This window comes from Panicum virgatum, chromosome 4N, assembly GCF_016808335.1.
Source record: "Panicum virgatum strain AP13 chromosome 4N, P.virgatum_v5, whole genome shotgun sequence".
NCBI classification, from domain to species: domain Eukaryota; kingdom Viridiplantae; phylum Streptophyta; class Magnoliopsida; order Poales; family Poaceae; genus Panicum; species Panicum virgatum.
The window spans coordinates 23,369,958-23,385,586 of record NC_053148.1 but is presented as its reverse complement, the minus strand read 5'-3'; positions in this window follow the sequence as shown (position 1 = coordinate 23,385,586).

The window sequence follows — 15,629 nt, the reverse complement described above, 5'->3', positions numbered from 1 at the left end:
GGCGGCGGCGCAGGCGCGCACGGGCGGCGCTGGGCGAGCGCGAGGGCGCGGCGGCGGCGACTTCGACGTGCAGGCGAGCGGCGGCGCGGATGGCGCACGGCGGCGCGTGGGCTGTGGCGGAGCGGCGACGGTGGTCTTGCAGGCGAGCGGCGGCGCGGATGGCGCACGGCGGCGGTTCGAGATGGAGGGACGCGGGTGAAACAGAGAAGGAAGAGAGGCGGCGGCTCGAGCAAGACTCATATATGACAGACGGGCCCCACGAATTTCCTTAACACCGGTTAATCCGATGACTAGGTTTAGAACACCGGTCGATTTCATCGGTGCAGTTCACCCGACACTCAGCACAAAATCCTTCTGAACACCGGTTGATCCGACGATACCAAAAGTGTACTCGTCGGTTGATTGATCAAAACACCGGTTGATTGCTAGGTCTGATTTGCATTTACTATCACCGGTTGATCCGATGCTCTGACTTTTGTATACGCCGGTTGAACGCCTGTAACTTGACTGAGTTGAGACAAAACTTAGTAACGCCGGTTAAACCGATGATGATGCTCCATTGAACGTCGGTTTAACCGGTGAAGCCAAAAACCCCACACTCAGCTCACTCTTCTATGCTAAGTCCAATAAACTTATAAAATTCAAATAAACTCAAGTTAATGGACTTGCATAGGCGACTTTACCCCTCAAAATAAATAGGATAGCACACTTGCTTAAGTAAATTTCTTTTCAAACACAAGGAAAAGCCGCAAGAGAGACAAAACGCCAAATAAAATGTATGAGCCATGTCATAGGAATATTGAAGATAGAAAGCTTCAAACTCATCATGACATTGCTCACTAGGCAATAACGCACCTAACACTTTGCTCTTTTCACTTTTCATGAATTAAGATCTTGTATATGAAAACAAGTCTCATTTTCATCAAGTGATCTCCTTTGTGACCCTTACGCATGCAATGATGATGCAAACTACAACCACATGCGAAAGTATAGTAAACATGAAGTGCACATCTAGATGACAAGAAATGCATAACAATAAATTAAGATCTACTTGTCAAGTTTGAACCCACGGGAAGCTTCTTCATGATGAGCCTTTCTACAAGCCTAGAGGAAAAACAAGTGGACCACCACCTCTAGCTAAACCCTTGCTCATCACTATCTTACCATGGTTAGACAAGTGTCCTATATGTATGCATTTTTCTATATGACATGGCAACTTACATGACGTTTGCCGCATCTAACACATTTAGCTCATTTCTTAGCCTAACAAAGGTACTCTCGTCTAAAGGTTTTGTGAATATATCCGCCAATTGCTCCTCGGATCTCACACCTTGAAGGGAAATGTCCCCCTTGGCTTCGTGATCACGCAAGAAGTGATGGCGAATATCAATGTGCTTTGTGCGAGAGTGTTGAACTGGATTCTTGGCAATTTTTACGGCACTTTCATTGTCACAAAGGAGTGGGATCCTATCTAGTTTCACACCAAAGTCCAAAAGGGTTTGCTTCATATATAGGATTTGGGCACAACATGCACCGGCCGCTATATATTCCGCTTCCGCGGTGGACAAAGCCACGGAATTTTGCTTCTTACTCGACCAAGAAACTAGAGAACGCCCAAGCAAGTGGCAACCCCCGGAGGTACTCTTGCGATCCACACGGCTTCCGGCAAAATCCGAATCCGAGTATCCCAAGAGATCTAAACTAGCGCCTTTGGGGTACCACAAGCCTATGCTAGGAGTGTGCTTGAGATACCGAAGGATCCTATTCACAGCCGAAAGGTGTGACTCCTTTGGGTTAGCTTGAAAGCGGGCACACAAGCACACACTAAACATTATATCGGGCCTAGATGCGGTAAGGTAAAGCAAAGACCCTATCATAGAACGATAGAGGGATTGATCAATCGGTTTACCGTCCACATCCAAGTCGAGATGCCCATTTGTTGCCATGGGTGTCTTGATTGGCTTGCACTCATCCATCTTGAACTTCTTCAAGATATCTTTGGTATACTTTTCTTGATGGATGAATGTCCCTTCCTTCATTTGTTTGACTTGAAAACCAAGGAAGAAGGTCAATTCGCCAATCATGGACATCTCGAATTCCCTAGACATCATGGTAGCAAACTCATGGCTTAGCAAATCATTAGTTGAGCCAAAGATAATATCGTCAACATAAATTTGACAAATAAAAAGATCCCCGTTGACGTCTTTTGTGAACAACGTGGTGTCCACCCTCCCGATCTTGAAGCCTTGCATGATTAGGAAGTCACGAAGCCTCTCATACCAAGCCCTTGGAGCTTGTTTGAGCCCATAGAGTGCCTTGTGCAACCTATAAACATGGTTAGGATTCCTCGGATCTTCAAACCCGGGAGGTTGCTCAACATAAACAAGTTCGTTAATAACACCATTTAAGAATGCACTTTTCACATCCATTTGATACAACTTAATGTTATGATGTGAAGAGTAAGCAAGAAGGATGCGGATAGCTTCAAGTCTTGCAACCGGAGCAAAAGTTTCACCAAAATCCAAACCTTCGACTTGAGAAAACCCTTTTGCCACAAGTCTTGCTTTGTTGCGTACCACCACCCCATGTTCATCTTGCTTGTTCCGGAAGACCCACTTGGTGCCGATGATGTTCTTGTCTTTTGGAGGAGCTTCGAGAACCCAAACTTCATTGCGGGTGAAGTTGTTCAATTCTTCTTGCATAGCCATCACCCAATCCGAGTCCTCAAGCGCTTCCTCTATGCTAGTGGGTTCAATACAAGAAACAAACGAGTGATGTTCGCAAAATGAAGCATGTTTAGAGCGAGTTCTTACTCCCTTTGATGGACTACCAATGATTTGACCAATTGGATGATCCTTGGAGATGCGACCATGCTTCACTAGCGGTACTTGCGTGGATGCTTGTTGGGGTGGATCATGGGTGACTTGTGCTTGTGGTGGAACGTTTTGCTCTTCTTGTTCTTGGACTTGGGGTGTTGGCGTTGGCACATCTTCTTGAGGTTGTGTATCATCTTTTTCTTGATCTTTATCCATTTGGGGCGCCGTGGAGGTGCTTGGTGTAGATGAGGAAGATCCTCCCCCTTGATCATTGTCTTCATGCACCTCTTCCGGCTTGATATCCCCAATGGACATCTTCTTCAAAGCTTCATCAATCTCCTCATCACCTACATTTTCATAGCCAACAACCTCCTCTTGGGAGCCATTAGATTCATCAAACTCCACATCACATGTTTCTTCAACTAACCCGGAGGTTTGATTGAATACTCTATATGCTTTGGAGTTTGATGCATAACCAAGAAAGAAACCTTCATCACATCTACTTTCAAACTTACCGAGCCTTTTCTTCTTATAGATGAAGCATTTGCAACCAAAGACTCGAAAGTATGATATATTTGGTTTCTTCTCGGTGATGAGCTCATATGGAGTTTTCTTGAGGAGTCGGTGAGGATATACTCGGTTGGATGCATGACACGCCGTGTTGATTGCTTCCGCCCAAAACTTCTCGGACGTGCCATAATCATCCAACATTGCTCTAGCTAGGGTGATGAGAGTCTTGTTCTTTCTTTCCACCACTCCATTTTGTTGAGGCGTGTAGGTGGCGGAAAACTCATGCTTGATGCCCTCTTCATCGCACCATTCTTCAATCTTCATGTTCTTGAACTCGGTGCCGTTGTCACTCCGGATCTTCACAATTGGGGAGTTGTACTCCCTTTGAGCTCTTCTTGCAAATGTCTTGAAGAGTTCCGGAGTTTCACCCTTATCGCCTAGAAACATAACCCAAGTGTAACGTGAAAAATCATCAACAATTACTAGGCAATAGAGGTTACCACCAATGCTCTTGTATGTAGTTGGACCAAAGAGATCCATGTGAAGTAGCTCGAGCGGCTTGGAGGTAGACAACATCGTCTTGATGGGATGATGTGTTGCAACTTGCTTCCCGGCTTGACATGCTTTACATAGCTTGTTCTTGTCAAAGGTGACGTCCTTCAAGCCGGTGATCATCCCTCTCTTGTGGGCTTTCTTGAGGTTGCTCATGCCAATATGAGCAATTCTTCTATGCCAAAGCCACCCAAGAGAAGACTTGGTGAAGAGGCATGTCATGGTGCTTGTTTGCTTTGAAGAGAAATCCACCAAGTAAATGTTGCCATGCCTAAACCCCGTGAATACCAATGACTTGTCTTTTTCATGAGTTACTACAACACCATTCTTGTCAAAGGCACACGTTAGTCCAAGATCACACAATTGAGCAATTGAAATAAGATTAAAACTAAGTGCTTCTACAAACAAAACATTAGAAATAGATAAATCTTTAGAAATTGCTATTCTACCCAAACCTAAAACTTTTCCCCTTGAGTTATCACCATAGGTGACGTGTTCATGATTGCCGGGGTCTTCAAGGGAGGTGAACATGCTATCATTGCCGGTCATGTGTTGAGAGCAACCGCTATCAAGTACCCAATGTTTTCCACCGGCTTTGTAGTTCACCTACACACATGAGAATTCACTTTTGAGTTTTAGGAACCCAAACAAGCTTTGGGCCTTGCACATGTGTGACAAGAGCTTTTGGGACCCAAAGTTGCTTGGGGAGCTTCTTCTTTGACTCCTTAGTGAGTTTGCCAATGAATTTGGCCTTCACCTTGCCCTTCACTTTACTCAAGAGAAAATGGTTATTTTCAAACATTGAAGAGTAATTCTTGGGTAATTTAGGAAGAGGACGTGATGGTAAAGTGCACTCCCTAGTGTGGTGCCCGGTGACTTGGCAATGTTGGCAATATGATCCAACTTCCTTGATGAAGCTAATCTTGATCTCCGGAGAAGGAGTAGTGCCTTGATTTGGCTCCGGAAATGAACCAAGACCTCTCTTGCCATAGTCACGTGCATTGTTGAAGAGAATTTCCTTGTGGATGTATTCTCCTCTTGAGAGCTTCTCCACACTACTCTTGAGGCTTGCAACTTGATCCATCAATTCCTTTTCCCTAGAAGGTGCAAGCTCGGGCAAAGCATTAGTAGCATTTGCATTAATGAGTAGGTCATCACATGAAGTAGAAACATTGACCTTCTCAATAGTTTCATGAGCAAAGTTCTCAAGACTTGGGTCAATTGCTTCATAGGCAAATTCAAGTTCTTGATACTTGTGAGCCAACTCCCTATGCTCTTGTTTAAGCTTTTTGTGGCTCTCTTCAACTTGCTTAGCAAGTACAAGTGACTCATTGTGCTTTTTGAGCAAGTCATTGTACTTGCCAAGCAAATCGGAGTGGGCAAGCTCTAACTTGGCACGAGTGCTCTCAAGAACCTTGACTTTGCCCTTTTCCCTCTTGATGACGGATGTATACTCATTAATGAGATTAGCAAACTCATTAGGGTCAAGCTCATCATCACTATCATTTTAACTCTCACATACCTTAGAGTTACCTTTGGCCATGAGGCACATTGGAGGTGGAGGTAGTGATGGTTCTTCATTTGTGAGAGCGATGGTGACTATGTCTTCTTCATCACTTGATTCTTCGCTTGATGAGACATCGGTCACCCACTCTTGCTTTTCCACCAAGAAGCTTCTCTTGGTGTGCCCTTTCTTCTTTGGGAAGAGCTTGGTCTTCTTGTCATGGCTCTTTTTCTTCCCAAGTCTCTTGTTTTTGTTCTTCCTTTCTTCTTCTTCATCATCGCTTGAATCATGGCGATGCTTGCTCTTGTGATCCTTGTTTCTTTTGTCCGGCTTGGGGCAATTTGGACGGATGTGACCTTTTTCTCCACAATTGTAGCAAATTTTGTTCTTGACATCCATTGGCCGGAACATTCCCTTCTTAGAGTCAAAGTTGAACCCCTTCTTGTTGATCTTGTCATTCAAGCGGGTGAACTTTCTCATCATAAGAGCAAGCTCTCCATCATCTTCAACATCGGATGAGCTTTCATGATGATCATCTTCTTCATTGCTTGAGCTTGAATCTTGCTTGATCATCTTGAGCTTGCGGGCTTTGTTTGCCTTGGTCTTTAGAGCAATTGATTTGCTTGAAGTTGGCTCTTCGGTCATACCAAGGATACTCATTTCATGGGCGCGAATTTCGCCCACAAGCTCTCCCACTTCCATTGTATCAAGATTCTCCTTTTGAAGCATAGCATTGATAATGTTGTACTTGGGCTTCGGAAGGAGCATGAGAATCTTGCGGTTGATGGAGCCACTGTCAATTTTGGAAACTTCAAGAGCATTAATGTCCTTGACAATGACATTCAAGCGAGAGTACATATCATTGCAATTTTCATGAGCTAGCATTTTAAAGGAATCATACTTAGCTCTAAACAAGTGATATTTTTGTTCACGGACTTTTGTGGAGCCTTCATGAATTTCAATTAGCTCTTTCCATATATCACTTGTTAAGTCCATGCCATTTACTCTAGCAAAGACTTCCTCACTAATGGCTTCGAAAATTGCATTTCTAGCCTTTGCATTCCATTTTAATTGCTCGGCGGTGGGAGTTCCGGTGAATCCGGTCTTAGTGGCCAACCACACTTCGGGGGCAATCGCATCAAGGTATGCGGCCATGCGAACTTTCCAATAAGCAAAGTTCTTGCCCTCGAAGTGAGGCGGCGAACCACCCATCTTGGCCATAGCTCTAGGCGGTGAAGCCTAATGATCCAAAAGAGCAACGAGGCTCTGATACCAATTGTAAGGATCGATGGACCAAGAGGGGGGGTGAATTGGGCCTTTTTCAAATTCTAAAACAAAGTAAAGCAACCTTAACCTATGCAATGCTAGTAGGGCACCAATTCACCAACCGGATAACTAAGCTTCAAACACAAGCTAAGAGAGCTAAAACAAAGTAAAGCCTATCAAGGTAGAGCTAAGTTATGATCTCTAAGTCAAGCACATGAGTAAATTGCATGAAAGAAAATGCTTGAATAAAAGGAATGGACAAGAGACAACCGGATTTTTTCCCGTGGTATCGATGTGTTGGCACACACCCCTAATCCACGTTGTGACACTCACAAAGAGTATTGTCACCTCCCAAGTCACCGAGACGAGGGCGCTCACTAAGAGTCTCCGTTCACCATCCCGGCGTGGTGGAGATCAAGCCACGTACAATCTTCTTCTCCGGGCTCCCACAATCCTTGGCAAGCTCCGCGAGAAAACACCTCGATCACCAAGATCGCCTAGGTGATGCCAATCACCAAGAGTAACAAGCTAAGGCCTTCACTTGAGCAAGAACCGATCACCAAGAGCGGATGCACACTAGCTTCTCTCTACTCAAGTCCTTAATCTTGCTTCTTGATTGATTGAATGCACAAGTATGTGAATGATGAAGCTCAAGGTGGCTCTTGACTATGGTATGAGTGTTTGGATGTTGCCTGGTGTCAAGAGTGGGCGAAATGACCCATTGGAGGGGTATATATAGGCAGCTCACACAAATAGAGCCGTTGGAGAAAAGCTGCCAGAAAACTGCGTAGCGCCGGTTAATCCGACGTACCCCCCATTGTCATCGTCGGTTTAACCGGTGAATGTAAACTGCCTCTTCTGAAAACTAGCCGTTACAACTGGGGCAGATTAACCGACGTAGCATCGGTTTAACCGGTGAGTGTAGTTGTCCACTGAACCACTGAAAAATCAAGTCTCTGGACAACTGCACCGACGTTAACTCAAACCTATCGTCGGTTTAACCGGTGAGTACAACTTTTGAATTCCTCTGAAAAAACCATCTCACTGGTCAATTGCACCGACGTCTTGATTCAAACAGCGTCGGTTAATCCGGTGAATAGAACTTGAATTTCCCTGGAAAAACCAACTCTGGACCAATGCACCGACGTTAAATTCAAACACGTCGGTTTAACCGGTGTATTGAATTTGTCCAGACTCTGCTGACTTCGTTTAACCGACGTATGGAAAATTGAGAGCGTCGGTTAAACCAGTGTATAGACTTTTTCTGATTTTGTCTTTTCTGATTTGAGTCTTGAATGAAATCCAAATATTCTTGAGATATAGTTTGAGAACCACTTATTTGAACTTCTAGAAACCTGAGTGACCATAGTGTGCATCCATTTTCAAATGACCATGTCCATGCTCAAGTTACTAAGCTTTAACCCCTCTTAATAGTGCGATCACTACAAAACTATAAAACCTATACTAACCTAAGTGTCCTTCTCAACCTTGTGACACTTAGGACTAGAAAGATCCTTAGCCTTGACATAAAATTGAGTTGAATACCGAGATCGCCTTTTTGAATAATGAAATTTGAGGGGCCTCTTTTGACATATGACCAAATGAGCGATAATGATCTTTTAAGCTGCACAAACTCATTAGTCACAATAATGGTTGTCATTAATCACCGAAACATACCTTGAGGGCCTAGATGCTTACAACGCTGGTTATAATCAAATATTTATGGCCGAAGAAAACACGTCCAAAACAGCCTTTAGATGTCCTAGATTTGTCGCTACTTCATGTTAGTAGCTACAGATCATTTCACTAAATGGACCAAAATGGTCCCTTTGAAGAATATGACACATAGAAAGATGATTGAGTTTATTATAGAGCATATTATTCATAGATTCGGCATTGAACAAACTTTGACTACGGATCAAGGTTCTTCATTCATATCAAAGGAGGTACGTGCATTTGTCGAATCTTACATGATTAAGTTGCTCAATCCATCTCCATACTATGCTTAGGCCAATGGTTAGGCCGGCTCAAGTAACAAGATTTTGATCAAACTTATCAAGAAAATGATAGAAGAAAATCTTAAGAGGTGGCATGAAATGTTATTCGAAGTATTATGGGCTTATCGTATATCTGATATGGTGCTACTAAAGTCACTTCTTTTGAGCTTGTGCATGGTCAGGAGGCCGTTGTGCCTATTGAGGTGAATCTGGACGCTTATAGATTGGTTAAACAAAATAACCTCTCCATTGTTGATCACCATGATTTGATGATGGACACTATTGATGAGGTGACTGACAAGCACTTGAAGGCTTTAAAGGAGATTGGGAAAGATAAGCTTTGGGTAGCTAGAGCCTACAAAAAGAAGGTAAAAGGTAAGTCTTTTCAGGTTGGAGATCTGGTTTGGAAGACAATTTTACCTCTTGGGATGAAAAACAATAAGTTTAGCAAATGGTCACCAAGTTGGGAGGGTCCGTATAGGATCATCAAGGTAATCTTCGGGAATTCATACATGTTGGAGATGCTACAAGCTGAATGTCCGAGGGCTATCAATGGAAGATACATGAAGAAATATTATACCAGTGTTTGACAACACGCATGAAGACAGAGATGGCTGATAATATCTATCGCCCTTAGAACTGATAAATGGCTGATGTAATGTTAATCATCGTCCTTAGACAATTTTGGTCCAGAAGATTATTTTTTAGCATGCAAGCATTGCCCAAAAATACGGGGGCATATGTTGACGATCAAAATTAGCACAAATCAGGTTTGCTAGGCAATCTGGGCAAATTGGTCAGATCGATAGTGTAAACCGGTCAGACCGGTCTGGACGACATAGTCAAAGCGGACCATCCGGTGTACATGGCAGACAGTCCGCGTGTAAGGATGGTCGGGTGTTCGAACATTTTGACTTGATCCTAGCAGAGTAATGTGTGAACGTTTGAAAGTCCGAATGTGCGGACCGTCCAGTATCCACAGGTGGACAGTCCGCAAGTCAGGTGTTCGAACCTCCGAACATTCTGGCCAGGTCCAAGCAGAGTAACGTTCGGACATCCGAATGTGCGGACCGACCGGTATCCATAGGCAGACAGTCCGCCAGTTAGGTGTTCGGACCTCCGAACATTCTGGCATGTTCCCAGTAGAAAATGAAGGTGCAAACCGTCTTCCTAAGGGTCAACCGGTAGGCTCGTCCGGTCTGACTAGTCAAGGCTGTGTAATCCGAGTAGGTATAGATTTTGATTAAGAATCCTTTTGTAAACCGACTCGTAGAGGGATATTTCTTCCCCAGCCTATATATAGGAAGGCTAAGGCTGATTGAAGGTATTCCCAATCGAATCAAAACAATCACAACACTTTTTGTCCTCTCAAACCCTAGACCTTTTTCAAACCCTAATTGTTGTTCTTCCTGCATCCCGATAACATTTGAAGGCGCTATGAGTGGCCTGACCGATCTCAGAGCAACCCTAGCTCCACAAGCCCCGATGGGGTCCCTCCCGAGCTCGTTGTTGTAGGTCTACATGGTGTTCTGCATAACCAGTCTGACCGATCGGCACAGGATTCCTTCGGTGTTGATCATTTTGACGATTTTTCGCACGTTCTAATGCATCCGAGTATGTTTGACCGAATTTCATGTCAACACGCCGCTGCCCACTCACTTCACCATAGGGAGCCACCCGCTCCGGCGCTGCTGCCCTCCCCTCAGCGCCGCTGCCCACCAGCTGCTCACCAGATCGAGTTTGGTCACATTGGGGGAATGGGGGACTCTTGGCTCACGGAGAACCCAAGAATCGTTCTTATCCTGTGGATCCCTTTTCTTATAAGTAAAATGTTACATAAAGCAAGGTCAATTGTATAACTGTAGCTCAATGGTTCCATTGTAAGTTGCAACATTGTTGGCCGTGAGCAAAAACATCGAGGCACACCAAAAAAAAATATGCTGCTTTACCAGTTTACCACCGGGATGCTACTTCATTTGTGGTGCTCAAGGGACGTCTGCATTATATGTCTGGTAGACAACTCGGTACTACGTGGCGGTAGACGGATGGTTGAGCGGCATAAGCGTGATGCGCCGAGCTTATTGTTTACTTCATTTTTTCTTTTTGATCTGTAATAAAAACTTCAAACTGAGTTTTCTCGGTCAAGTAACTTCAAATTTGACGATTCATTTTTGCTAATTTTTTTTATAAAATTGTGATCTTTCATATTATTTTATTTGCTTCAATGTTAATTGTAATTTTTTTGATCTTTCATATGCCTTCATTTGTTGCATATGAGCTATCTTTATTGCTAATATATTTTTGCATACCAATTGGTAACCTAACTTTATATTTTCTAATGATATGGTAAACATAAGGTTGTATTCAAATTTGAAGTTCATAAGAGATCAAATATGTTATGTGGTACTTAAATCTCAAAGTTTGAATTGAGTTGTAGGAAACTATATAAGAGATATATCTATTTGTGAACAATGTATACTCCAAGTTCATGGAAATCATTTATTTTTTTGTGGCAATCTTTGGAACCAAAATTATGTTGTCACAACAATTTGTACCATAGTTTGATCATATTTAGATATTATGGCGATTATTATGTGGTACTTTGGAGAAACATTTTTTGGTTGTCCAAAGAAGGCAAAATAATTTTTCACATATCTCTTGGACATCAAGTGCAATGGAACATAGGAGCCTAAATATATTTATTTGGAAATTTTTTGAATCCTTTTTGAGGCACGCACAGTTCAAATTAAGATGAAGAACACAAAAATGCATTTAAATGATAGAAAATACATGATCTGGTTAAAAATTCTTCAAATTCTTACTTGACGACTTATATATTGTTCATTACATGAATAAAAATATTGACATATTTGTGATTTTTTTTGCAGGTTACTTTAAAGGGTGTCTTAATTTGTTATTTTAGATAAAGGGTGTCTTAATTTGTTATTTTAGAAAAAAAAGTGAACTTGAATTCACAAGCTCTTCATGGCATATTGGCACGTGGGCTGGATTCAAGTCTTGGCTCCCCCACGCCTCCTTTTAGTCCAAAGTGCGCCAGCCCAAAAATTTCAGTCAATTGACTGTACTACCCCTAGCTTCTAAGAACCAGCAGCCAACTTTAGAAGGGTATTTGGTAATTATCTAGGTCCCATACCGCTTTGAGGCATCAAATTCCCCAGAAACCCTAGGCCAGCCGCAATCTCATCCGCATCTCCTCCAACCCCACCGCCGCTACGCCCCCCATCTCCTCCTCCGCAGAATGCCGCCCATCGCCAGCCGTGTCGGCCACGACTCCTCCTCCGCCCTCCTGTCCGGCGCCCACAACCCTTCCTCCGACGTCCAGGTGCGGTGGCCACATCTCCTCCGCTGCTGCTGCGCCACCATGTCGGCCATGCCTTCGTCGACACCGCGCCACCACGTCGTCGACGACCTCTCCTCCACAACACCTACCACGTAGGCAGCGACGCTTGCTGCAACATCCGCTTACACGGTCGTCATCAGACCCTAGCTCCCAGGCGGCGGCTCCAAGGACCTCTACACCACGATAGCACCATCGCTTCAAGAACTTCTGCAGCATCACGGCTTCGCAGGTTCTTCAAGGACCATCTACACCACCACCTCCGCCACCACGGCGTCAAAGCTGCATAAAGGCCATCACCGTCAGAACCACTTCGCAAGATGCCGACGACGGGTGGACTCAACAATCCAGAAGGTATGTGCTTAGTCAGTAGGTGTTTATTTGTAGCTACTATTGTGATATGTTTCTCTGATTATTTCCCAAATATGGATGCTTAGCTCTTCATTCTCCATGATGTATAAACACATGTGATATGTTTCTCTGCTTGTTTCCCTATTGTGGATGCTTAGATCTTCGTTCTCCATGATGTATAAACACTTGTGATATGTTTGTTTGCTTGTGCTTAGCTATTTATTCTCCATGATGTACTAGTGCTTCAGTCCATTCCAGGTTCTGTACTAGTGCTTAAATTGTCCATTCAAACATCCATCCCAAAATTTGGCATCTGTTGTTACATTACACCTTCCTAATAGGTCCCTAGTCTGTTCATGTTTTATCTCATCCTAGGACCGTCTCTTCATCCTGATGAAGAGGCGCGCCTAAGACGAAGTATGCAAAACAATGCAAGGCTGCAACAACTTGGACTTTCTGTTTGCACTGCTGCTTTTGCAAGAGCAACTACCATTAATAAAGACAAGAGCAAGAAACAAAAGAGAAATAGAGAAGACTCTGAATCTGACTATGATCCTTCACAGGACGATAGTGTTGAACAAGATTTGGACCATGATGACATTGCTAAGGTCATAACTCTTCCGTCTTATCAGGGCTTATTTTGAAGTCTGTTTGGTACATACTATTATTTGCAAACTCTATTCAATAATGTTTCCTTCCATTTCTAGCACGGCTCTAAGGGGAACACCAGCATGAAAAATAAGAACAAAACCTCAGATGCACCACCTACTGGAGTGAGGTTTCCCAGTCATAAGAGGGTTTATGCCAAGATCCTACATAATGAACATCGAAGATAAAAGAGAATTATTTCCCAGCATGATGTAAGTCCTACACCAACTGTCAACCATGTGCCAGCTCCATCACACCCTGATGTCAGCCAACCTGATGAACCTGCTGGAAAGACATGAACCTGATGAACCTGCTGGAAAGACATGAACCTGATGAACCTACTAGAATAGGCTAGTTCTATTATCGTGTTTCTCATTCTATTACCTTCGATTAGCTGATGAATGCGCTCTTACTGCCTGTGATTTTTTAGATGAGGCAACTGATGTCATTGCGCAAGCTGATGGTCACAACAATGTGGGCAACGAAGGTGACTTTCTTATTGTCATTCAAATAGCTTTGGTTCCATGATGAATGTGTTCTTACTGCCTGTTATTTTTAGATTGTAATGATGTGCATCATGAGAACACCATGGCTGACATAGCCGATGCAAATACCCAAGCGGCTTGCGACAACCAGGTGACCAATGAAGGTAATTGTTTGTTCGTTTATTTGCCACATTTGCTATTGCATTACTAGTTTAGTTGTTGAATGTTACTTGCAATATTAATCATCCCTTACAACCAGGAGGAGAGTCGCCATGGAACCAAAGAGTTAATATGGGTCATGGTTTCCAAAGGATGAACCGATCTCGTCGAGGCAAGCTACCAATTATCATAAGTAAAGGAAATATCAGGCCTCTGGTGCCTATTATTACTGCAAAGTATGCAACTAAATGTAACATTTCTGTCAAGAACCATGTGCTTGTGTTCAAGCACTGGAAGGAATACAAGAAACAGCCAGCTGTGATTGATCATTTTTGGGAAGACTTCGTGCGAGTACATTCTCCAAGTCCTTTCCCTTGTTGTTCCTTATATTTTTTCTAGAAGAATCTGGTCATAATTATTGAGAAAGTTATTCATTTCCTCAAATATCATATTTCTTATACATGTTTTGTGTGAGTACATTCTCCTAGTCCTTCCCCTTGTTGTTCCTTATGTTTTTTTCCAATATAATCTGGTCATAAATATCTAGAAAGCTATTCATGTCCTCAGATATCATATTTCTTATACATGTTCTGTGTGAGTACATTCTCCTAGTCCTTTCCCTTGTTGTTCTTTATATTTTTTTCCCATAGAATCTGGTCATAAATATCTAGAAAGCTATTCATTTCCTCAGGTATCATATTTCTTATACATGTTCTGTGTGAGTACATTCTCCAAGTCCTTTCCTTTGTTCCTTATGTTTTTTTTTCCAATACTAGATTCTGGTCATAAATATCTAGAAAGCTAGTTATTTCCTCATATATCATATTTCTTATACATTTTCTTCCATCTGAATAGGCAAAGTTTGACATTGACACAAATGATCCTGTAATGAGAAAGGGTTGCCTTGAAATGACGAAGTCTGCAGTTCGCCAACGGCAACACAAGCTGAAGTAACTGTATTTTGATCCTTTTCCACTGTTATGAAAACTTCTCCTGTTAAATCGACTAGTAATGAACAGTGGATTGACCTTGTAGAATCATGGAAGACTCCTCAAAATTGGTATTTTATCCTTGAAATACCAACCTTTATCCTGCACATGATACTATGACACTTTACTTTAGCACTTGGCTAACATGTATTCTTTCCATGATGAAGGAGGTATGTCAAAAGAAAAAAGACAACCGGGGCAACGTCAAGTTCCGTCAAACAACTGGCTCATGTAGCTACCCAATTTTTGTAGAAAATTTTGTAAGTGTCAATATGCAGTTCATTTGATAGCCTCTTGTCTTCTTGTCTTCTATATAAGTTACATTTTAGCATGATTCACTTGTAATACAACGTGGTACATAACTAGTATTTCCATTTGCTGGTATTAACTACATATCTATTTTGTGTTGGTGTCTCTTATGCTCAATCTGAATAGGTATTCTGCAACCGCACAGAATTTACTAATGTAGCACTTCACCTTGGAGTATTCCAGGGTATCGTGAAATCCTTAGGGAAGCACTATGGTAAAGTGTATCGTAAATTGTAGTGGCAACCTTTACTGAGTTTATCGACTGACTAATTCAGCAAGGGTAAGCCAGATAACGAGTAAGATAAATGGCCAGTCTATGACCGCTTGACACATAGGAGATTCTATACCTTAGAGAGGTAGCAGCTGGGTGGACAACGAGTGAGGAAGGACTCCTGAAACACTTCTAAACTACTGAGCTAGCCTCACTAGAACTAATCTAAGCTTCTATCTCGATGTCAGAACCAGGAGCTTACTTCGGCGGCCTAAGCGAAGGGCTCAGACAGGGGCGAGAAGGGGCCCAACATACTTTCGGCAACTACTACTATGAAAACACCCGAATGTGGTGGACTACGAGGGACGGACAAGGCTGTCACCACTTGCCGCATACCACTGCGGTGCTGTGGGGTGTCACACACTTTCTAGCTAGCACTGAGTCAGACACCATGTCTGCTCTCGGTACTAGGAT